Source organism: Pavona decussata, unplaced genomic scaffold (assembly GCF_977016875.1).
Source record: "Pavona decussata unplaced genomic scaffold, jaPavDecu1.1 SCAFFOLD_213, whole genome shotgun sequence".
NCBI classification, from domain to species: Eukaryota; Metazoa; Cnidaria; class Anthozoa; order Scleractinia; family Agariciidae; genus Pavona; species Pavona decussata.
In genome coordinates, this window is record NW_028145618.1 from 444,898 (window position 1) to 468,422 (window position 23,525).

Below are 23,525 nucleotides of genomic sequence, written 5' to 3' on the forward strand. Positions count from 1 at the left end.
CGCTTCGTAAGGCAGTGAATTTAAAGACGGTGCATCCTAATACGTTTTTTTTTTCGTGGTTTATGACTATGCGGAAGAAGATCTTAGTAAGGCCTACTTTAATCCAAAAAGAAAATTGGGGATAACCATTCTAAAAAGCTTAAAATACATAATGTACAGATGTATACATGTTCCAGATTGAAGCTTAATTGCCACTGAAAATTTTGTTTGTGGATTTCAATAACTGCTTGCTCAGACCTTCTTTTCCCTTATAGTGAAAAAACTGTGCACAAATACCTTTGAATTAGTAGGAAGCGTCCTTAAGAAATCCGAGTTTCTTGGACCATCCTGAGATGCGCGGAACGTATATATGCGGAGTTATTTTACTTTCGATCAATTGTATGCTCTATTTTCAGTTTTTTTCTCAATTTTACGAAAAAAGACCTTAACGATCTTTCGAAATGACAGCACTGAGGTTCAGTGGTTGAATTTTTCGCTTGCCACGCGGAAGGCCCAGGTTGAGTTCCCGGCTAGTGAAAAGTTTTCACCTTTTTTTTCCCCCTGCATTAATCACTCCTCCCCGCCCCCGCCCCCCTCCCCAACCCACCGTTCTCCAAAGAAGAATCAATTAAATCAAATAACTTTCTTTATCCACGGTATTCTCATCCGTTACACTAGGTTCTACTTATAAAAATACGAGTTGCAAAATTCGTAATATAAACTATCTAAACCTACAATAACTTAAGTAAACTGCATTACATGAGAGCCGTGTTAAAGGAAGCCGCTGCAGCCAGCATGGAAAGATGCTAGAGATCCTGCCTGCCGTAAGTGAGTTCGTAAACTGTTCCATAACACCGCACCACTACACCTGAAACTGTTCTTAAGAAAATTGGTGCGGGGAAGGGGGACAGCAAGTTATCTTCAGTGTTGCGAAGCGAGCCCATTTAGAGAACGTCCCAACCTGCGAGATCAGACGCCTTTTCCGGCAGCTTCTGTTTCACCCACCGGAAAAGTTGACTGCTCTCGCAGACTAAAACGTTCCTGGAAAAAAAATTAGGCAAAATTAATGAATGCTGATAGGAACATTTTTTTTTCTTAATTTTCTTTTTTTACCGATGGCAAAATTACTCACTTCCGACTGGCTGAGCACGTCATGCCAAATTTTTTATTTTGTGCCTAACAACAACGAGTTCTTGTGAGTTTAACTTTTACTCCGCCTTAGAGCTAGGCTTTCGTGCAAATCAAGTGCTACAGCTTGAAGGAAATGCCTAAAGGTGAATTCTCGTGTCCTACAAGTAGCGACAAAAAATTATTATTGTGTCAAAAGCTAAAACCAGTGGACTAGACGCCTAGCGGATTTGTTTGGGTCGAAAAACTGAAATCATTCAAAGGGACCAAGTGATTTCACGTGCCTCGCTACGGCCTCCTGCAACGAAAAATAGCGGAATATAACAGTGGCCTCAAAATGGGAGGAAGGAGCAGGTCAAATTCGGTGCAAGTTCATTCTTTGAAGGTACTTTTTGCTATTTTTATAGCTGTATCCGGTATGATTTTCACTGAACAAGATGCCCTTAATCGGCATTACACGGAATGCTTAATGTAGCCCCATTTATTCCCCATGATATGTTTCGCAGATATTTAAAAAAAATCCTCCCTTTGCAATTGAAATAATTGAATGGTTTTATTCAGAGAGACTGCGTGATATTTTATAGTTGTGTTACTGGGAATCATACCGGGAATAACTCTGCAATAACGTCATGGGGCATACCGCGTAATAATTCAATGGTTTTATTCAGAGAGACTGCGTGATACTGTTTATCGTTGTGTCACTGGGAATCATACCGGAAATAACTCTGCGATAACGTCATAACCCCCGCTTGAACTAGTCTGGTTTCCTCCGCGTTGAAATATTCCATCTGTTTTTTAAAGCGTATTTTATTCGCGGTAAACTCTCCCGATTTCCACCGTTTTAACCGTCGAGTACTACTTGGAAGTTATTGTTTCGATTTACCGCTTGAAAAACGTTTGTTTTCTTTCTGAAAACGGCAGATCAGAGTCTTAAATTCATACATGTGGCCGCCATTGAACGAAAACAACCTTCTAAATGATGTTTGTTTGACGTCACACAGGTAAAGATGAGTAGGTCCCCTCCCTCGTGATATACGCGCCGATAATGGGTTTTGATTGGGCCGTTTTTGTTCAAGACAATCAGAACAATAAATCCCTTCTGGGAGAGGGCAGAATTTAATGTAGGTTTAATGAATAAATAAAATGATAATTTGACGTCACACAGAAAGGGATGAGAGGGTCCCCTCTCTCGTGATATGTGCCTAAATAATAGAATTTGATTGGGCCGCTTCTGTCGAAGACAATCAGAACAATACATCCCTACTAGGGGAGGGCATATTTTAATGCATAAATTAATGTGGCGATTTGTGACTACTACGAAGAAAAAACAAGATGCCTGTTATACTGGCATAACGCGTGATGCTGGGGCTGATTCATTTATTCCAACTGTATGCTTCACCGATTTATAAAACTATCCTTGCTAATGGAATAGTTTGAGTCACGACGATCGCGTTACGTTGCTTCCCTTGTGTTACGCGACTCAGACTATCAGCGGAAATTCGTGAAATTCCATTACGATAACGTAAGCTTCTCAATGACCTCTTTTCAGTCTCGCGTGTTTGATCTAAGACTGTCAAACAAAGCACGATTCCTTCGCTAAGAACTCACCAATTTCCACCGTTTAACGTGTCGGGTGCTTCTTAGAAGTTATTCTTTCGATTTACGGCTTCAAAATGGTGAAATTTCCGTTTGAAAACGGCACACTTGAGTCCACAACATGTTAAGACAATATGGCGCGACAATTTAATCTGTCTTTAATAAATAGATCAAATGATGCATTGACGTCACACAGGTAGGAGTGAGTGGGTCCCCTCCCTCGCGATATAAGCGACAAGAATGGATTTTGATTGGCGGGCTGTTGTTGAAGACAATCAGAAGAATACATCCCCAGTAGGAGAGGGGAGAGTTTAATGAATAAACAAGATGCCTGCTACACTGGCATTACGCGTGATGCTCGGACTGATTCATTTATTCGAACTGTATGCTTCGCCGATTGATAAAACTATCCTTGCTAATGGAATAGTTTGAGTCACGACGATCGCGTTACGTTGTTTCCCTTGTGTTACGTTACTCAGGGTTTCAAGGGAAATTGCGGGAATTCCATTGCGATAACGTAAGCTTCTCAATGACCTCTTCTCTGTCTGCAATCGTGGACTAAGACTGTCAAAGAAAGGATGATTCCTTCGCCAGGAACTCTCCAATTTCCACCGTTTTAGATGTCAAGTGCTTCTTAGAAGTTATTCTTTCGATTTACGGCTTCAAAATGGTGAAATTTCCGTTTGAAAACGGCACACTTGAGTCCACAACATGTTAAGACAATATGGCGCGACAATTTAATCTGTCTTTAATAAATAGATCAAATGATGCGTTGACGTCACACATGTAAGGGTGAGTGGGTCCCCTCCCTAGCGATATAAGCGACAAGAATGGATTTTGATTGGCCTGCTTCTGTTGAAGACAATCAGAAGAATACATCCCGAGTAGGAGAGGGGAGAGTTTAATGAATAAACAAGATGCCTGCTATACTGGCATTACGCGTGATGCCCGGACTGATTCATTTATTCCAACTGTATGCTTCGCCGATTGATAAAACTATCCTTGCTAATGGAATAGTTTGAGTTACGACGATCGCGTTACGTTGTTTCCCTTGTGTTACATTACTCAGGGTTTCAAGGGAAATTGCGGGAATTCCATTGCGATAACGTAAGCTTCTCAATGACCTCTTCTCTGTCTGCAATCGTGGACTAAGACTGTCAAAGAAAGCACGATTACTTCGCCAGGAACTCTCCAATTTCCACCGTTTTAGACGTCGAGTGCTTCTTAGAAGTTATTCTTTCGATTTACCGCTTCAAAATGGTGAAATTTCCGTTTGAAAATCAATCTATCAATGCAGATAAAAAGAAACAATCGAAATTCACCGCGGAAGCATTTAGTGTTACTGTAATATTGTAAAGCGATTTCTTTATGGGAAAAGTTAAGTCTGGCGCGAGAAAGCCACCGGCAAAACCAAAACAAAGAAGAAAACGGCAGATAGACGCGGAACATGAAACTGGCAGCCCCAGCGGAGTTGACAAGAGACACGCACTTCTCACCGCTATCAGAAGGGCTGCGCGCTAAAGTTCGCTGCTTATTTTCAGCCGGTCAACAACGGCGAAAGTGGCTGAATTGTTGCCGGCATCTTCGATTTCGGACTCCGAACTAATGTTTGACTCTCCATTATCGGATTTCTTGTCCTCGAATTTCTCTGCTGCCAAGGCAGTTATTTTTATCCGGCTTGCCCCGATGTCTTTCGACGAGGATGGGTTTGAAAGAAAATCTGACTGGTTGTACAAAGAACCCTTGTCGCTCTCCGCCAGCTGAAGTTTTTAGGCTTCGTCAAATGATTTTTTGACCTTCTTTGGCCCCATTTTTTTCTTAACTTTCACCCAAGGCGACTTTTCTAGTTTCGCTTTCTTCATAACAACCTTTTACGCAATGCTTGAATCCAAAATGGAAGGCTGTTTCACAGTAACATTTTACATACAACGCCGTGACATGCGATGAACACGATGGCAAAAATATGCAAATTTGCCGGTTATTCGAGATCGCGGGTAAATTTTGCTGCGTAATATGTCAACACAATCCCACATAAATTGGATTATGACACCTTCACTCGCTCACCACTTTTCCTACAAAACTTTGTTTTTCAGATAGCTTGCGTTCTTTTTGAGATTTCTAACGGCTGTTTTCACGAAACTTTGCAGCCCTTTCTTGTTTCAACAGTTATCTAAAAAAAATTATTTGAGAAAAATTCGACCTTCCTTCCCTATAAGTAACCTTAATGTACCGATTTGTGGCTACGAGGAAGAAAAAAAAAATCGACCCGTTTTTAGACACGGTATGCTCCTTCAGGGCATCCCGCGTAAAAATAAATCGACCCGTTTTTAGACACGGTATGCCCCCTCAGGGCATCCCGCGTAAAAAAAAAAGATACCCGACCGAAACCTAGACACGTCATGCCCTGCGGGCATTCCGTGTAATTAGCAGCACAGATGTCGCCAGAGAAACTGTGCATGCCGTGACGAACGTGGTGTAGACTGGGGACGAAGTTGTGTACGTGGGTAACTTTAATCAACCACCCTTCTACGTGACACAATAGCCTTTTCACGGTTGATCTTTCTCATTTGCATTACAAGGTTATCCAACGTGCATGCGAAGCAATTTCGGGCTAAAACTACAAAATACCCGGAAATTGCCTCACATACATGCTAGATTTCATTGTAATTCAAATGAGCAGAGTTAACCGTGAAAAGGGCTATTGTGAGCGATTAATTTTGACATTTCCTGGCAAGAGTAGCGCTGTTTACACATGGCGGGGTGAGGCAATCGAATGCAACTAAAAGTATATTTTACGGCATGCTTCTGGAACTGAATGCATTTATACATATCAGTTGGTTTCCATGGCTTTCAAAGTCACGTCGTTCGAGTGCTTTCTATGCGTGACAGATAGTCTGGAGTTTGATGAAATTTTAATGATACCTGATTAAAGTGGCCGGTATCTTTGCCGTAAGAGTCGTGTAAAGCCTGAAAATTTCTAATGGAAAACATGCCCAAATTTAACTGTTTTTGTTTTTTATGGTTTATTGCGCAGTGCAGCGTCACACAGACACAGAATATGACTAATGTCACAGATCTCAGAAATTCGGATTTAGTTATAAAGAAAATCTAAGTTTTCTTTGGAAAAATGTCAGGTCAAAATCTCGTAACACTGAAAAACAAATTGTATTTTAAATTTCGCTACCCTTTCACATACTACGAAAGTGACTGAAAACCATGTACTCCTTTCGAGCGGTAAAACATTATCAAGGGGCACCACTGTACAATGGCTTTTGGCAAGACACGGAAAGTCTTTCCATTATTCCTATATAATATTCAGCACGAGACTAACCAAGACCAAGTATTCACTTGTAGGACTAGGGAAGAAATGAGGACAGAATTTGTTATTTGTGAGCTCGGCGTGACCCACCTTCCATTTGTGTTACAGTGATCATACTGGCTGAGTGCATGAGAATTTGGATGAGAATGTAAAGAGGTAATTATTTTCTTCTGATGATGGGGTATCATAAGTTTCGGCGAGGAGTCCCTAACACAAATTAAAATTATAACCAAGAACACATACTCTTGCTCTCATGGCCTTAGCTCCCACGAGTCTCCTGTAGCCCAGTGGTAGAGCATCCGAACTAGTAATTAATCGGAAGGTCTTAGGTTCGTCATTGGAGCACCCGGATTTCCTTTTTCCGAGTATGCCTGTGTCACTTTAAATAATACATCATTCTCATTCATTCACCAGGCCTAAAATATTCCATCTCATTTAGTCCACTGCGCATATGCCACAAATTGACATTCACATCTTAGCAGTATGCAGGATGTTTGTCCCATGAACCTAGTTTAATGGCCTTAGCTCCCACGAGTATCCTGTAGCTCAGTGGTAGAGCGTGATCCGAACTAGTAATCGGTAGGTCCTAGGTTCGAGTCCTGATAAGAGCACTCGGATTTTAAATTTCCTTTTCTCGAATATGCCTGCGTCACTTTGAATAATACATCATTCTCAATTTAACTTTTGTTGTAATTGCTCTAACACAAATGTTTGTTACAGTCGCAAAAACACAATGCAGCTATTCTCTTTTTTTTTCTGACACATGCAGTTACCTGGTTAAACAACTCTCCGAATGTCTTAATTCATCATCTTCCTTATTGTAGGGCTTTGTTGTCACATGAGGGGGGTTATTAGGTCTACGGATCGGCGGATTTGGTAAATATTTTAGCCCGGATTCTGGATTCAGAGCGAAATTTTAACGGATCTGCGGATCCTATGATCACCGCGGATCGCGGTTTTATCCAGTTTGGGGCCCGGATTTTGGATTTTGGTTGTTAGGAAGTTCAAGTTTGCTCTTTTTTCTCGTATCTGCAAGATTTTGTTTCGATACAGACGTTGGTTAAATAAATATTTCGTTTATAGTCATCCTCAACGCTAAAACACAATATCACGCAAGGCAACTCCAACAACTGAAGTCGCTTTGTATCTCGCGTAATCATCTAACGCGGCAAACAATTTGCGGATTCGGATTTAGTTGATTTTAGCGGATCAGCGGATTTAAATACCCCTATTCACCCCCCTCTCACATGTGATGTTCCAGTCGGGGTGGTCAGATAACCGTAGATATGGTGAAATGTCCGTTTGAAAACGGCACACTTGAGTCCAGAACATGTTAACAATATGGCGCGACAATTCAATAGGTTTTTGATAAATATATCAAATGATGCGTTGACGTCACACAGGTAGGGGTGAGTGGGTCCCCTCCCTCGCGATATAAGCGACAAGAATGGATTTTGATTGGCCTGCTGTTGTTGAAGACAATCAGAACAATACATCCCGAGTAGGAGAGGGGAGAGTTTAATGAATAAATTAATGTACACATTTGTGGCTACGACGAAGAAAAAAAAAAAAACAAGAAATCGACCCGTTTTTAGACACGGTATGCCCCCTCAGGGCATCCCGCGTAAAAAAGCTTTTTTGGTGGGCTTAATGGTTTGTTCGCGCGCCTCTTCTGTTAGCTTTGAACTGTTTTTACAAGGTTGGCAACTTGTAAAAGTGCGCCTGCTCTTGAGCTTTAAAAAAGGGTTTTTGGGCGCTAAATGGATTGTTCGCACGTCTCTTCTGTTAGCCCTGAACTGTTTTTACAAGGTTGGCAAAACAAAAATGTTTTGGTATCTCGCAAAAACGTAAAAACAAAGCCTACAACACGTGGTATTCCCAGTCGGTCACCCATCCAAGTACTAACCACGCCCGACAGGGCTTAACTTCGGTGACCGGACGAGAACCTGTGCTCTCCCTGTGGTATGGTCGTAGACAAGAGAAAGGGGTGCAATTTAATTAGTTATAGGGAAGGTGCAAAAAGACATTTTTGCTTTGCTCTGGAGTTGGTCCTGAGAGTGAGAAGGTGAATGCGTTAGGTTATTTTCAGCGGCTAGCGCATGACAACTTTCCTAAAATGCAGATTCAGCTTCAAATCAGCAACTTATGTAAGTCGCCTCAGAGCACAATTTGCAAAAGTGCGCCTGCCTTTGAGCTTTAAGACAGGGTTTTTGTGGGTTAAATAGTCTGTTCGTGCACCTCTTCCGTTACCCCTGACTTGTTTTCACAAGGTTGGCAATTTGCAAAAGTGCCTGTGCCTTTAAACTTTAAAAAAAGCTTTTTGGTAGGCTTAATGGTTTGTTCGCGCGTCTCTTCTGTTAGCCCTGAACGGTTTTTACAAGGTTGGCAACTTGTAAAAGTGCGCCTGCCCTTGAGCTTTAAAAAAGGGTTTTAGGGGTCTAAAGAGATTATTGGCGCCTCTTCTGTTAGCCCTGAACTGTTTTAATAGGTTGGCAAAAGAAAAATGTTTTGGTTGCTCGCAAAAACGTAAAAACAAAGCCTACAACACGTGGTATTCCCAGTCGGTCACTCATCCAAGTACTAACCACGCCCGACAGGGCTTAACTTCGGTGATCGGACGAGAACCTGTGCTTTCCCTGTGGTATGGTCGTAGACTAGAAAAAGGGGTTTAAGTTTATTGATTTATAGGGAAGGTGCAAAAAGGCATTTTTGCTTTCCTCTGGAGTTGGTCGTGAAAGTGAGAAGGTTAATGCGTTAGGTTATTTTCAGCGGCTAGCGCATGACAACTTTCCTGAAACGCAGAATCAGCTTCAAATCGGCAACTTACGTAAGTCGCCTCAGAGCACACTTTGCAAAAGCGCGCCTGCCTTTGAGCTTTAAAACAGGGTTTTTGTGGGCTAAATAGTTGTTCACGCACCTCTTCCGTTACCCCTTACTTGTTTTCAAGAGGTTGGCAATTTGCAAAAGTGCGCCTCCCTTTAAACTTAAAAAAAAAGCTTTTTTGGTGGGCTTAACGGTTTGTTGGCGTGGGTCTTCTGTTAGCCCTGAACTGTTTTTTCAAGGTTGGCAACTTGTAAAGGTGCGCCTGCCCTTGAGCTTTAAAAAAGGGTTTTTGGGTGCTAAATGGATTGTTCGCGCGCCTCTTCTGTTAGCCCTAAACTGTTTTTACAAGGTTGGCAAAGAAAAATGTTTTGGTTGCTCGCAAAAACGTAAAAACAAAGCCTACAACACGTGGTATTCCCAGTCGGTCACCCAACCAAGTACTAACCACGCCAGATAGGGCTTAACTTCGGTGATCGGACGAGAACCTGTGCTTTCCCTGTGGTATGGTCGTAGACAAGAAAAAGGGGTCCAAATTTAATGATTTATAGGGAAGGTGCAAAAAGGCATTTTTGCTTTCCTCTAGAGTTGGTCGTGAAAGTGAGAAGGTTAATGCATTAGGTTATTTTCAGCGGCTAGCGCATGACAACTTTCCTGAAACGCACAATCAGCTTCAAATCAGCAACTTATGTAAGTCGCCTTAGAGCACACTTTCCAAAATTGCGTGTGGCTTTGAGCTTTAAAACAGGGTTTTCGTGGGCTAAATAGTGTGTTTGCGCACCTCTTCCGTTACCCCTTATTTGTTTTCAAGAGGTTGGCAATTTGCAAAAGTGCGCCTACCTTTAAACTTAAAAAAAAAAGCTTTTTTGGTGGGCTTAATGGTTTGTTCGCGTGGGCCTTCTGTTAGCCCTGAACTGTTTTTTCAAGGTTGGCAACTTGTAAAGGTGCGCCTGCCCTTGAGCTTTAAAAAAGGGTTTTGGGGCGCTAAATGGATTGTTCGCGCACATCTTCTGTTAGCCCTGAACTGTTTTTACAAGGTTGGTTAAAGAAAAATGTTTTGGTTGCTCGCAAAAACGTAAAAAGAAAGCCTACAACACGTGGTATTCCCAGTCGGTTACCCATCAAAGTACTAACCACGCCCGACAGGGCTTAACTTCGGTGATCTGACGAGAACCTGTTTTTGTGTTTTTATTTATTTTTTTATATCTAAAATGCTCTTTTGAGCAAGATCTATGTACAGGGTATTTGTTACTTATTCCTTACAAGATGGTTTACATATCATTGGAGATGAGTTCACTTTGTTGTCTTAGTTGTAGGCAATACTGAGGCGTTATAAGGTAAAGGTTAAAGTGTTTCCTGTCACCTGGGCTAGGGCATCCCCTATGCACCAGTCGTAGGGGAAATAATATTGTCTGAGTCTAAGTTTATATAGCTTGAATTGTTGGTGGAGGTGTGCTTTAACTGTGGCTTTGAAGATGGCGAGTGGCGGAGTTCTCGTGTTGTGGAGTCCAAAGTCAGTGGTCGCGATGTTTCCAGGCGGCAATAGTGATGGTAATTGTTCGTATACGGGGTTCGAGGTTTTGACGAGTGCAATCGATATTGCCAAAGAATAACCCAAGGATTTTGCCGGGAATAAAGTCGTTATACCAGTTGGAATCGAGGAGTTGATCGGTGCGGTGAATAAAGGCGCCAGACCAGAGTCCTTTGCACTTAGCAAGGTTGATTTTTGCACCCGAGGCTTGTTCATATAGGGCTAGGGTGTTGAAAGTAGCGGTGATGGATGAATCGCCCGCAGTAAGAAGGTAGTGTCATCTGCGTATTGCGACAACCTGACCTTTCCAGGAGAATCAGGGAGCGCAATGCCTCTTATGCAGGGGTTGTTACAAATGTTGATAGCGAGGATTTCTGCTGTGAGGACGTAGAGGGGCATAGACAAGGCGCAGCCTTGTCGAAGGCCTCTCTCAAGCGGGATAAAGGAGGTTAACCAGCCATTAACTTTAACAGAGCTTGAGACGGAGGTGTATAGGAGCTGGATGCAACGAATGAAGTGAGGGCCAAAACCAAAAGTGCCAAGGGTCTTAAAGAGAAAGGAGTGTTGAACGCGGTCGAAAGCTTTGAGTTGATCTATGGAGATAAGTGCGAGTGGGTGACGTGTTTCGTTAGCGTAAGTGATGACATCGCGGATAAGGCTGACATTATCATTAATAGTGCGTCCTGGTATGCAGGCGGTTTGGTCGGTATTAATTATCCTGGGAAGAACTTGTGTTAGTCGGTTTGCGAGAGCTTTTGTCAGGATTTTATAATCGGTGGTTAGGAGGGTGATCGGTCGCCAGTTGGAGAGTCGTGTTCTGTCGCCTTTCTTAAATAATAAAGTGATGATCCCTAGGCGTTGCGTGAGGGGCAGTAAGCCAAGTTTGAAAGATAATTATAAATTTGGGTGAGTTCCGGTCCGAGAAGATTCCAAAAATGCTTGTAAAAGTTTGTAGTTAGGCCGTCAATGCCAGGGGATTTATTATTGTCCATGGACATCAGAGCTTTTCGCAATTCATTTTCAGTGATAGCGTTTTCGCAAGAGTTTCGTTCAGCGGTGGTGAGCGTAGGGATCGAGGTGTTGAAAAGTGTGTCTTGTGCAGCAGGATTAGTGTGGTCGGTGGTGTAGAGTGATTGATAGAATTTGCGTGTTTCAGATAATAGGTCACAGGTGTCGGTGATTGTGTCAAGATTATCCTTTGTGAGTGTGGTGATTGATTGCGCAGCCTGTTGTCGCTTTTCGACGGAGTAGAAGTAGCGAGTGCTCCTCTCACCTTCCTCGGTAAAGCGGGCTTTTGTTCTGATTTTTAGAGCCTCGAGTTCTTGATGGTCGTAGTCTTTAAGTTTTTATTTTGTCTTGAGGTATTTGGTGATAAGAGCGGCATTTCTGGTCGCCGCTTGGCGGCGAAGATATTCGATATTTTTTTCTAGTTGGTAGCGTTCGTTACGGAGAGTTTTCCTTCGGATGGCGCTGCATTTAATAGCGATATTTTTAAAATGATGTTTAGCTTTTTCCCACCATATAAGTGGGTTAACGTAGGTTGCTTTGCGGGGGAGCCAGTCCTCCCAGAAGTTTTGAATTTCCGTTTCAAAGACGGCATCAGTTAGAAGATCATTGTTGAAGTGCCAATAGCCGGGTCCGCGAGGTTGCTGTTCGAAATCAAGGGATATAGAAATTAGGTCGTGATCGGAGTGAGCAAAAGGAGCAATTAAGGCAGTAGTGATGTAGGGGCGAAGAGAGCTGCTGGTGAGAAATTTATCGATACGTGTACGAATAATAGAGTTATTATCGCGTGTGTTCCGTCCGGCCCACGTGTAGTCGCATTTGTTTGGGTTCCTGTCGCGCCAGATGTCGATAAGGTCGTGTGGGGTGATGACAGTGTGTAGATGTTTGATAACGCTCTGTCGGGGCTCAGGATTTCCACCAAACTTATCCAGCTGGGGGTCGAAAATAGAGTTGAAATCGCCGCCAATAATGTTGTTGTGGGTGGTAGAAAGGTAAAGATCGAGGCTTAAAAAGAAGGAACGGCGGTCTGTGTCGGTGCTAGGGGCGTAGATGTGTGTAAGCTGTTGATTATCGATGGTGACAGTGATTTTGATAATATGGCCATGTTGATGTTGTTGGGTGTGCGTGACAGTGTGACGTAGATTGGAATTTAGGAGAATGGCGACACCTCTTGCATTGGAAGTTCCGTGACTGAAAAAGGTGTCGCCATGCCATTCATTTTTAATAGTGTCATTGAGGTCAGGGGTCCAATGTGTTTCCTGTATGAGAATGATGTATTTGTTGCGGGTGAAATGATTGAAGGCGGTTTGGCGGCGGTCCGGCGAGCGCAGGCCAAGGGCGTTGATGCTAGTAATACTGCACATGACGGAAATCAAAAGGAGATGAAGAAAGATGAATTGAGCCATGGTAAATGTTGATAGGGGGGAGTACGATGAAATGAGGATAGGGGTAGATTTACTGCTTGGTGGATTTGTTTGGTCTTGCTGCAGATAGGTTTGGTGCTGGATTGATGCGGTTTCGGCGTATAGGAATATCTTGAGGGTTGTCAGAGTCCGAGTCTGTAATGTGTGGTCGTTTTTGTCCTTTGGTCGAGTCTTCGTGTTCCATATTCTCGGGGGTGGTGTTGGTAAGGGGTTTTGGCATAGAGGGTAAGTCGTTTGTGATGCCAGTAGAAGGAGGTTCGGTGGTAGTTGCTGTTGGTTCGGTGGGCTGTGTTTCTGGTGGGATAGCAGCAGTTGGTTCGGGTTCGGAGATGTCTTGGTCGTTGTCGGTTTCATGAGCATCTTGTTCTTGTGGAGTGCTTGGGTTCGGGGGGGGGGAGAGGGGGGTCGTTCGTCGCAGTCGTGGGACATGTGGCCATTTCCATTGCATGTTCGGCAGATAATTTCAGGGCATCTTCGGCGAGAGTGCCCAACTTCGTTGCACTCGCTGCAAATAGGTTGTTGATTATTGTGGATAATGCGACACCATTCGTCGGCGATTTTAACAGAGTATGGAATTGAAGGTTTGGTGAGTACCATACGTACTAAGCGGTTGCCATTTTCGAGACCGGCAAGGTCATGATCATTCTTGTACTTGAGACGGATCACTTCACCCTTGATTTCGCCATATTGGTTGAGAGTATCGACGATGTCTTGGTCCTCTACATAAGCGCGGAGGCCCATAATGCTTACATTGGTATAATATCCACGTGGTGGATGACAGGAAATGTGTTCATCGCCGCAGTCAAAGCCGTTCGCGATGAGATCTTCAGCTAGGTCGCACAAAGTGGTTTCGACAAGAAATTCGCCCTGGGATAACTGCTGAATAACAGTGAGTCTTCCTGCACCGAGTTCGGCGGTGATAGCCTCCTCCCGATGGTGTTTTGAATGTGACCGAACGGCTTTTCCGGTCGGCCATAATGGCCTAAATTCCTAAACGAGGACACGGTTCGCTTAAAGAGAGCAAAAGAATGGGCCTCTCGTCTTAGAAGGTAGTGTGTTCAAAGCACGGCACTTTTAGATTGCCGGACAGTGAGTTTGATTGGTGTTGGAAGTCTACTAGCACAGAGATAAACAAATATTCGCTCGCGTAACGAGAACCGGTGTTTTCCCTGTGGTATGGTCGTAGACAAGAGAAAGGGGTGCAAATTTAATGATTTATAGGGAAGGTGCAAAAAGGCGTTTTTGCTTTCCTCTGGAGTTGGTCGTGAAAGTGAGAAGGTGAATACGTTAGGTTATTTTCAGCGGCTAGTGCATGACAACTTTCCTGAAACGCAGAATCAGCTTCAAATCAGCAACTTATGTAAGTCGCCTTAGAGCTAACTTTGCTAAAGTGCGCCTGCCTTTGAGCTTTAAAACAGGGTTTTTGTGGGCTAAATAGTTTGTTCGCGCACCTCTTCCGTTACCCCTGACTTATTTTCACAAGGTTGGCAATTTGCAAAAGTGCACGTGCCTTTTAACTTTAAAAAAAACTTTTTGGTGGGCTTAATGGTTTGTTCGCGCGCCTCGTCTTTTAGCCCTGAACTGTTTTTACAAGGTTGGCAACTTGTAAAAGTGCGCCTCCGCTTGAGCTTTAAAAAAGGGTTTTGGGGCGCTAAATGGATTGTTCGCGCTCCTCTTCCCTGCCCTGAACTGTTTTTACAAGGTTGGCAAAAGAAAAATGTTTTGGTTGCTCGCAAAAACGTAAAAACAAAGCCTACAACACGTGGTATTCCCAGGCGGTCACCCATCCTAGTACTAACCACGCCCGAGAGGGTTTAACTTCGGCGATCGGACGAGAACCTGTGCTTTCCCTGTGGTACGGTCGTAGACAAGAGAAAGGGGTGCAAATTTCATGATTTATAGGGAAGGTGCAAAAAGGCATTTCTGCTTTGCTCTGGAGTTGGTCGTGAAAGTGAGAAGGTGAACGCGTTAGGTTATTTTGAGCAGCTAGTGTATGACAACTTTCATGAAACGCAGAATCAGCTTCAAATCAGCAACTTATTGAGGTCGACTCAGAGCATACTTTGTAAAAGTGCGCCTGCCTTTGAACTTTAAAACAGGGTTTTGGTGTGCATAATGGTTTATTCGCACGCCTCTTCTGTTACCTCTGAACTGTTTTTACAAGGTTAGCGAAAGAGAAATTTGTTGATTGCTCGCAAAAGCAAAGCCTACAACACGCGGTTTTCCCAGGCGGTCACCCATCCAAGTACTAACCCCGCGTGACAGGGCTTAACTTCGGTGATTGGACGAGAATTTTTTTTTTATTTCTAAAATTCTCGTATGAGCAGAATCTAGTTACAGAGCGTTTGTTAAGTATTCTTAAGGTAGTAGTTACATATCGTTGCAGTTGAGTTCATGATTTCGTGTTATTGGTAGTCAATGCTGGGGCATTTATGAGGTAAAAGTGAGGGTGTTCCCTGTCACCTAGGCTAGGGTATCCCCTATGCACCAGTCATAGGGGAAATAATATTGACTGAGTCTGAGTTTATATAACTTGAATTGTTGAAGGTGCACTTTGACTGAGGCTTTGAAAATGATGAGTGGTGGTGTTCGCGTATTGTAAAGTTGGTATTCAGTGGTAGCCTTGTGGATGGAATAGCGGGCGATGGTGAGGATCCAGTTAAGGAGTTGGATGCGGTGGTTTTCGAGCAGATCATTCTTGTTTTTGATGTAGGGAAAGAGTTTTATGGTGTCGATAATAGTGATGGTATGGGTGGTGATGTTGTCTGTGTACATCTGGATGGAATTCCAGAGGGGTGTAAGGTGCTGGCAGTGGAGCAGGAGGTGGGGTAGAGTTTCCACCTCGCCACAGTTATGACAGGCCGGAGTTGGGTGGACTGTCATCCTTTGGAGGGAGTAACCTGGCCTTTGCCGAAGGCGGACGTGTTCTTGCTAGCTCCTTTAGATGAAATTCGAAACTTGTAAAATAATGTAATCAACGAAGGCTGCTTGGCTTTCATTCGCTTAAATAACATGGGAAAAGAAGACGCCCGAGCCGATAGTCGTAAACGGTTAAGGGAAAGCGACTCACAGACTGACGGGGAAGATGCGTTCGACGAAGCCGACGGCCATTGTCGCGGGGCTTTTGCCAAACTAGATGAAGTCAGTGAAAAGCTCGACAAAGTGCTAACAAGACTTGCCGAGTTAGAGGCTATGCAAGGTAGAGTGCAAGAATTAGAAAAAGAAAATAGAAGTTTAAAGGAAAGCTTGAACACCGCTCAAGCCGACATCGACGACCTAAATTCGTCTTCAACCGCCACGTGTGCAACACTGGAAACCCACGCAAAGAATCTGGAAGACCTCAGTGCTAAAATAAAACATCTTGAGTGCCGCAACATCAAGTTAGAAGCATACACAAGACGTGAAAATCTAAAAGTGTTTAATGTTCCAGAAGGAAGAGGTGAGTCAACTTCTGCTGAAGATCAATTGAAAAAAGTGATGCGCGATAAACTTAAGATCCCAGAGGAAGATATCGAACAGATCCGTTTCGAACGCATTCACCGCATCCCTACTAAGAAGAATACCAGTCAAGGACAGAACTCCAAACCTAGGCCTATTATAGCTAAATTTAGCTTCTTTCAAGACAAGGAGTATGTTTGGTCTTTTGTTAAAAACTTGAAAAACACTAACATTTCAATCGCAAATGATTTCCCCCGGGAAATTGATGAAATACAGAAAACGTTATATCCCATCTTGAAAAAGGCCAAACAAAGAAAGCAAACAGCCTATTTCAAAGTTGATAAGCTAATTATAAACGGGCAAATCTACAGAGGTGAAGAAACAACCAATCTCCCATACTATGGTCTCGTTACGGACACAAGAAACAGTGGAAACTAAAGCCAAAGCGGTCACAGCGCGACAGCACATCAATAGTTAAGTTTAGTTTAAGGTTTATGTGTGTAATAAGTGTTAAACTATTTAACCCTCCTTGTTTAACTAGAAATGTGAATGCTCTGGAAACTTCTTACTTGATATGTTACTGTATGTTTTTCTGTGGATTAATAATTTGTTTAGGGCGAATATTATCGGTTTATATGCACTATATTTTCGTGCACTCTGCTGTACCATCGATTTCATTTTCGTTTTATATGACTTCTTCTATAATACCACTTCCCCGATTCCGCTCTAATGACCGATCATTCTCTTAATCTACTATCTCTCAATGTGAGGGGATTAAGCAATTTCAGAAAAAGGCGAACAATTTTCACGTGGTGTCGAAAACGAAACTCTGATATAATATTCCTGCAAGAAACTCATTCGACATTGTCAACACAGTTAAAATGGAAAAACGAATGGGGTGCAGAACTTATTTGCTCCCATGGGAGCCCAAACTCTCGAGGTGTTGCAATCTTAATCAAAAAAGGTCTTGATTGCGTTATTCACTCTCAAATTGTAGATACATCGGGAAGGTATATCGTTGTTAAAGCCGCCATCAAAGATAAAATGTATGTTCTTGTAAACATTTATGCACCAAACAAAGACGAAGACATCATTAAATTCCTCAAAAATGTGTTAACTAAGCTGCAAACCGAAAATTTAGATTCGGAGGAAAATATTGTGATTGGAGGTGATTTCAATTGTCCTCTAAATCCTACACTGGACAAAAAAGGTGGCATAATGACGCCAAGGAAATCTGTGATAAATTTCATCAACGATCTCCAAAGTCAACTAGATCTTGTAGATATATGGAGAGTTAAGAACCCGCAAACTAAAAGTTTTACCTGGAGTCAACGAACTCCGCCGATATTTTGTCGCCTTGATTATTGGTTGATTTCTAACAATTTACATGACTGGGTCAAAGCCACAAATATAATCCCCGCCATCAGAACTGACCATTCTGCTATCTATTTAGAATTTGGGAACGTGGACAAAGAGGCTAAAGGTCCTGGGTTCTGGAAGATGAACGCCTCCATATTGGAGGATGACGAGTACATTGATGACCCTACAAAAATGGTACCAATTTGGATCACGGAAGGCCGAAAAGAACTTTCCGACCACCGTAACATTTGGGACTGGATAAAATATAACATAAGAGCTCATGCTATAAAATATTCCAAAAAGAAGGCAAAGGAGAGAAACGAAAGAGGATCAAAACTTGAAAAAGAATATACTGAAGCGAAACAGGTTTTTGAAGCAAACCCCAATGATTCGAATGGCAACAATTTAAATGCGGCTAAGGATAAAATCGAATCATTTTATGATGAAAAAGTCAACGGAATAATAATCCGTGCCCGAGCACGTTGGCATGAACACGGCGAGAAAAGTACCAAATATTTCCTAAACTTAGAAAAAAGAAATCATGTAAAAAAGCATGTAAGGAAACTGGTAATTAGTGGCGTTGTAAAGACAGATCCCTATGACATTCTTCAAGAACAAAAACGTTTTTATCGAGAGCTATACAAAAGTTCAAATAGTGATGCGGAAAACCGTCAGAACATTGTAAAGTTTCTAGAGAATTTGAATATACCTCAATTAACTGAAGAACAAAAGTTGACCTGTGAAGGCAAAATTTCAGCTGAGGAATGTTACAATATCCTCGAAAGCTTTCAAACCAACAAAACTCCCGGGAATGACGGAATTCCTATAGAATTCTACAAAGTGTTCTGGCCTTTAATAAGCGATCCTTTTCTTAAATGCGTGAACGAAAGCTTTGAAAAAGGTGAAATGTCTTGTTCTCAAAAACAAGCGGTAATTACGCTAATAGAAAAAAAAAAGGAAAAGATCGTTCATATATTGAGAACTGGCGTCCAATCTCTCTCGTAAACGTTGACACAAAAATTATGTCTAAAGTGATTGCCACTAGAATTAAAAATGTTCTTCCAAATATTATACACCATAACCAAACTGGATACGTGAAAGACCGATATATCAGCGAAACAATTAGATCAGTTTTCGATATTATGGATTTCACTACAAAAGAAAGTATTCCGGGGCTAATGATATTTATTGATTTTGAAAAGGCATTTGACAGCGTAGAATTGGAATTTCTTCTCTATTGTTTGTAATCCTTCAATTTTGGCCCTAATTTCATCCATTGGGTTCAAACGTTCTACAGAAACATACAAAGCTGTGTGATAAAGAACGGACTTTCATCTGAATACTTTAATCTTGAACGTGGGGTACGACAGGGGGACCCGCTCTCTCCTTACCTCTTTGTAGTCACTATAGAAACATTAGCAATTGCGATTCGACAAAATAAAGATATCAAAGGTATCTCTATCGGGAGTGAGGAGACAAAAATTCTACAATACGCAGATGATACGACAGCAATACTTGCCGACACAAGCTCTGCTACTGCTCTTTTTAGGCTGTTAGATGATTTCAAGATTGTCTCTGGCTTAAAGATTAATTGCTCCAAAACGGAAGCTATGTGGATAGGTTCTTCAAGGAACTGCAAAGCACAGCCTTTTGGAATTAAATGGCCTAATGAACCGATAAAGGCTTTAGGAATTTATTACACGTATGATCAAAAATTGCTTCTAGAAAAGAATTTCATAGAAAGATTAGACAGTATTAAAAACCTGACTAGAATTTGGTCCTCCAGAGGACTTTCTATTTATGGCAAAATTACACTTACCGGTATCAAATCTCTATTAATTCCGAAATTTGTTTATGTGTCATCTTTAATACCTACCCCAAAAGAATTTGTAAGTCAGTTAAACCAGTTGTTATTTCAATTCTTATGGAATGGTCCTGATAAAGTCACACGCAGATCGGTGATAAATGAATTCTCCAACGGAGGATTAAAGATGATTGATTTTGATAGCATGATAATATCGCTTCGATTGGCATGGCTAAAAAGAATGGCTAGCTCAAATGATGGCACCTGGAAAAGGTATCTGACATATCATCTAAAACGCTTTGGCGGCCTTTTCTTGTTTCATTGCTATTATGATGTTAGTATCCTTCCAATGAATATCTCTCTATTCTATCTAGAATTACTGCAGTGGTGGTCAGAATTTAGAGATACGTTCTCTTCAGAAAAAGACTGGCGTTATATTCTTTGGAATAACAAACAAATACTCATTAATAATAAAACAGTTTATTATAATAGCTATTTCGAAGCTGGTGTAGTTCATATCAGCGATCTATCCTTTGACTTAAATAACAAAGATTCCTTTTCCTTAGTTTCCAACAGGACTTCGAAAACTAATTTTTTAGTTTGGGCAGGTCTTCGACACTCCATTCCTTCCATTTTAAAAAATTGTACTCATAAATCACTGACAACAGGTGAACTTTCTCTAAAAATTGACGATAACATATTTGATGTCACAAAGAAGAAATCTAAAGACTATTATACTTTACTTGTAAGCAGAAAGGCTCTTTTTCCAACCATTGTAAACAAGCTGCAAAATGAGTTTCGTTTCACACTCGAGAAAGTTAAACAAATTTTTATGATCCCGCATAGTGTTGCTCTTGAAGCATATGTTAAGGCATTTCAATACAAAATTCTTAACTCCATTCTTTATACTAATGCTAAACTTTACAAAATTGGCTTTAAATTGAATGACTCGTGCTCATTTTGTTCATCTGAACCAGAAACGCTATATCACTTCCTATATCTCTGTCCTTTCTCGATGGACTTCTGGCGTGACTTCGAAGTATTCTGGCACCAACTTTTAAAGGAAAACATTCGACTTTCGTTGCAAGATGTTTTAGTTGGAATGATACGACAAAACTCCCCTTCTGCTAAGCTTCTAAACTATCTAATTATGATCGGGAAATTGTACTTGTGGGATTGTAGAAGAAGTCAATTTCTTCCGAATATATATGGATTTAAAAAGAAAATTGCTGTAAAATATGAAACGGAAAAATATATAAGTCTGCATAGTAAAAAAACAAAGGATTTCTTTGAAGCTAAATGGATAGTGTCGCCTCTTGCAAATGCTTAACTATTTAAAGGTTTTAATATGCATCCACTTTCTGTATGTATGTAATTGATACATTATTTACATTATATTTTGTAAACATTTCTAGTTTGTTTGAATTTTTTAATTTTTTTTTCTTTTTTGGTTACCGTCTAGTGTTAGTGATATTGACTTTTTTTGTTAGTGTTGTAATAATATTGATATACAGTGTTAATTAGTTATATTATATTATTAGTATTAATGGCAATATTAGCTGTAACATTATAATTATGTAGGTAAATAACTTATTTGCTGTATTAATATCAATTTGTTTCAATAAAGAATTATAAAAAAAAAAAGAAAAAAAAAATCCTCTGGAGGGATAGAGCAGTAGGTAAAATGCGGTGAGCAATTTTCCAGTCTAGGTCGCCTTGTTTGTTGGACTTGAGGGGTGGGTATAGATTGGTGGTGGTTGCAGCGTAGCTTTCCATTGAGGTATGGCTGGGAGGTTGATGGTGCTGTGTGTGACAAGGTCGCAGTGAAAGTGTCTGGTGTGGTAGTTTTGTAGAGGTGTAGGTGGGTCAATCGGGTTGGCCGGGGAGATTGCGAAGGTTGTTTGCGGTGTGGAGTTGGCGGCATTTGGTGCAGTATATATATGAAAGTTTTCTAAAGTGTGGGCAGGGCATGTAATATGTGTTGAAATTCGCGGGCAGTTTGTTGAAGGGTGCGGTTGCTTTCAGGTAGGGATGAATAAAGCAGTTCATGTATAGCTTGTGGTGGGAGGAAACCAGGAATTTCGAGGTAACAAAGGTCTTTCACTTGTGTGAGTTCTGCTGTAATCCAGTGAGGGTAGTGAAGGGGGCAGTTATTTGAAATGATGAGGCCATTATGGAACAGGAGTTCATTAAGGATAGCTGGCAGGGTGGTTGGTAGTTGTATTCTAGTGCAGTGTGGTTGGTGTTTCAGCCAGGCATTGACGCGCTCTTTGTGGAATTTGGGGATGGTACGATCGATGGTTGAAACTGGAGAACGAGGTTGAGTTTCCGAGGCGGAGGTTGTTGAAGCTGAGAAAATGTGATGTGAATTGTTTCCAATGTGCGGGTTCAGGATCAAGCAGGCGGCGTAAGGTGTTGAGTCGGAGGGCGAAAAGTTTGGTTTGTATGCGGTGAACGTTTAAGCCGCCCTGTGAGAGGGGCAAGGTGATGAGGTCGTGAGTGGTGAGGGGGTTTTTGTAATTCCAGTAGAAGTCATAGATGGCAGTTTCTATCTCGCTAATGGCCCAGGCTGGAATATGAAGGGTTGTGACAGTACACCAGTGTGTGGAGGTGAGTAGGCCGTTGATGACAAGGACACGACATTTAAAGCTGAGGTCGCGGTGTTTCCAGGCGTCAATAGTGTTGGTAATGATGCGTATGCGTGGTTCGAGGCTTTGTCGGGTGCAGTCAGTATTGCCAAAATAGAGACCAAGGATTTTATCAGGAATAAAATGGTTGTACCAGTTGAAATTGAGGAGTTGGTCGGTGCCGTGAATGAGGGTGCCAGACCAGAGGCGTTTGCATTTAGCGAAGTTGTTCACATAAGGCAACTGTCTTGAAGGTAGTGGTGATGGATGAATCGTTGCGAAGAAGAAAAGTCATGTCATCGGCATACTGTGACAGCTTAACTTCTCCACGACAATCGGGGAGCGTGATGCCTTTGATATGTTCGTTGTTGCGGATGTTGAGGGCGAGAATTTCTGCTGTGAGGACATAGAGGGGTATAGATAGGGCACAGCCCTGCCTGAGACCTCTCTCTAGCGGGATAAAGGAGGTTAACCAGCTGTTAACTTTGACAGAACTTTGAACCGAGGTGTAGAGGAGTTGTATCCACGAATGAAGAAGGGACCAAAGACGAGAATGTTGAGGGTTTTAAAGAGGAAGGAGTGTTGAACGTGGTCGAATCCTTTTAGTTGATCTATGGAGATTAGTGCGAGGGGATGGCTGGTTTCGTTAGCGTAGGTGATGACATCACGGAAAAGGCTTACAGCATCATTAATCCTAAGGCGTGGTATGCATGCGATCTGATCAGTGTTAATGATACTTGGAAGGACTTGGGTGAGTCGGTTGGCAAGAGCTTTTGTGAGAATTTTGTAGTCGGCAGTGAGAAGGGTGATTGGTCGCCAGTTTAAGTGTCTTGTTCGGTCGCCTTTCTTAAAGAGTAGAGTGATAATCCCTCAACATTGTGTGAGGGGGAGTAAATAGTGTGTGAACGAGTAATTATGAATTTGGGTCAGTTACCGTCCGAGAATGTTCCAAAAGTGTTTGTAGAAATTTGTTGCGAGGCCATCAATTCCAGGAGATTTGTTATTTTCCATAGAAGTAAGGGCTTTTTTCAGTTCGTTTTCAGTAACAGCGCCTTCGCAGGGGTGTTAAAATGTGTGTTTTGTGCGGCAGGATTAGTGTTGTCAGCGGTGTAGAGTGATTAATGAAATTGGCGTGTTCCAATAAGAGCTCGCGAGCGGCGGTGATGGTGTCAAGGCTATCTTTTGTGAGAGTGGTGATGGATTGAGCAGTCCGTTGACGTTTTTCGCGGAAGTAAAAATAGCGTGTGCTTTTTCCACCTTCCTCGGTAAAGTGAGCTTCGGTCCTGATTTTGAGTGCCTCAAGTTCTTGGCGATCGTAGTCTTTTAGTTTTTCATTTGCTTTTAAGGTATTTGGTAATATAATTGGTGTTTCCGGTAGCTGCTTGGTGGCAAAGATATGCAATATTTTTTTCTAGCTGGTGCCGCTCGTGGCGGAAAACTTTTCTTCGGATGGCGCTTCATTTAATGGCAATGTTTTTAAAGTGATGTTTTGCTT

At 42.0% G+C, this 23,525-nt stretch overlaps 4 non-coding genes across 4 annotated transcripts; all 4 read right to left on the minus strand.

The window, feature by feature from the left end:
• Positions 1 to 7,879: 7,879 nt before the first annotated feature.
• On the minus strand, positions 7,880 to 7,998 carry LOC146460449 (5S ribosomal RNA). The gene has a single exon (XR_014857648.1). It is a non-coding gene; the product is annotated as a 5S ribosomal RNA (ribosomal RNA).
• Positions 7,999 to 8,558: 560 nt separating this feature from the next.
• Positions 8,559 to 8,677, minus strand: LOC146460450 (5S ribosomal RNA). Its single transcript, XR_014857650.1, has one exon. It is a non-coding gene; the product is annotated as a 5S ribosomal RNA (ribosomal RNA).
• A 564-nt stretch (positions 8,678 to 9,241) lies between these two features.
• LOC146460451 (5S ribosomal RNA) lies at positions 9,242 to 9,360 on the minus strand. The gene has a single exon (XR_014857659.1). It is a non-coding gene; the product is annotated as a 5S ribosomal RNA (ribosomal RNA).
• Positions 9,361 to 14,552: 5,192 nt separating this feature from the next.
• On the minus strand, positions 14,553 to 14,671 carry LOC146460452 (5S ribosomal RNA). Its single transcript, XR_014857657.1, has one exon. It is a non-coding gene; the product is annotated as a 5S ribosomal RNA (ribosomal RNA).
• Positions 14,672 to 23,525: the final 8,854 nt, after the last annotated feature.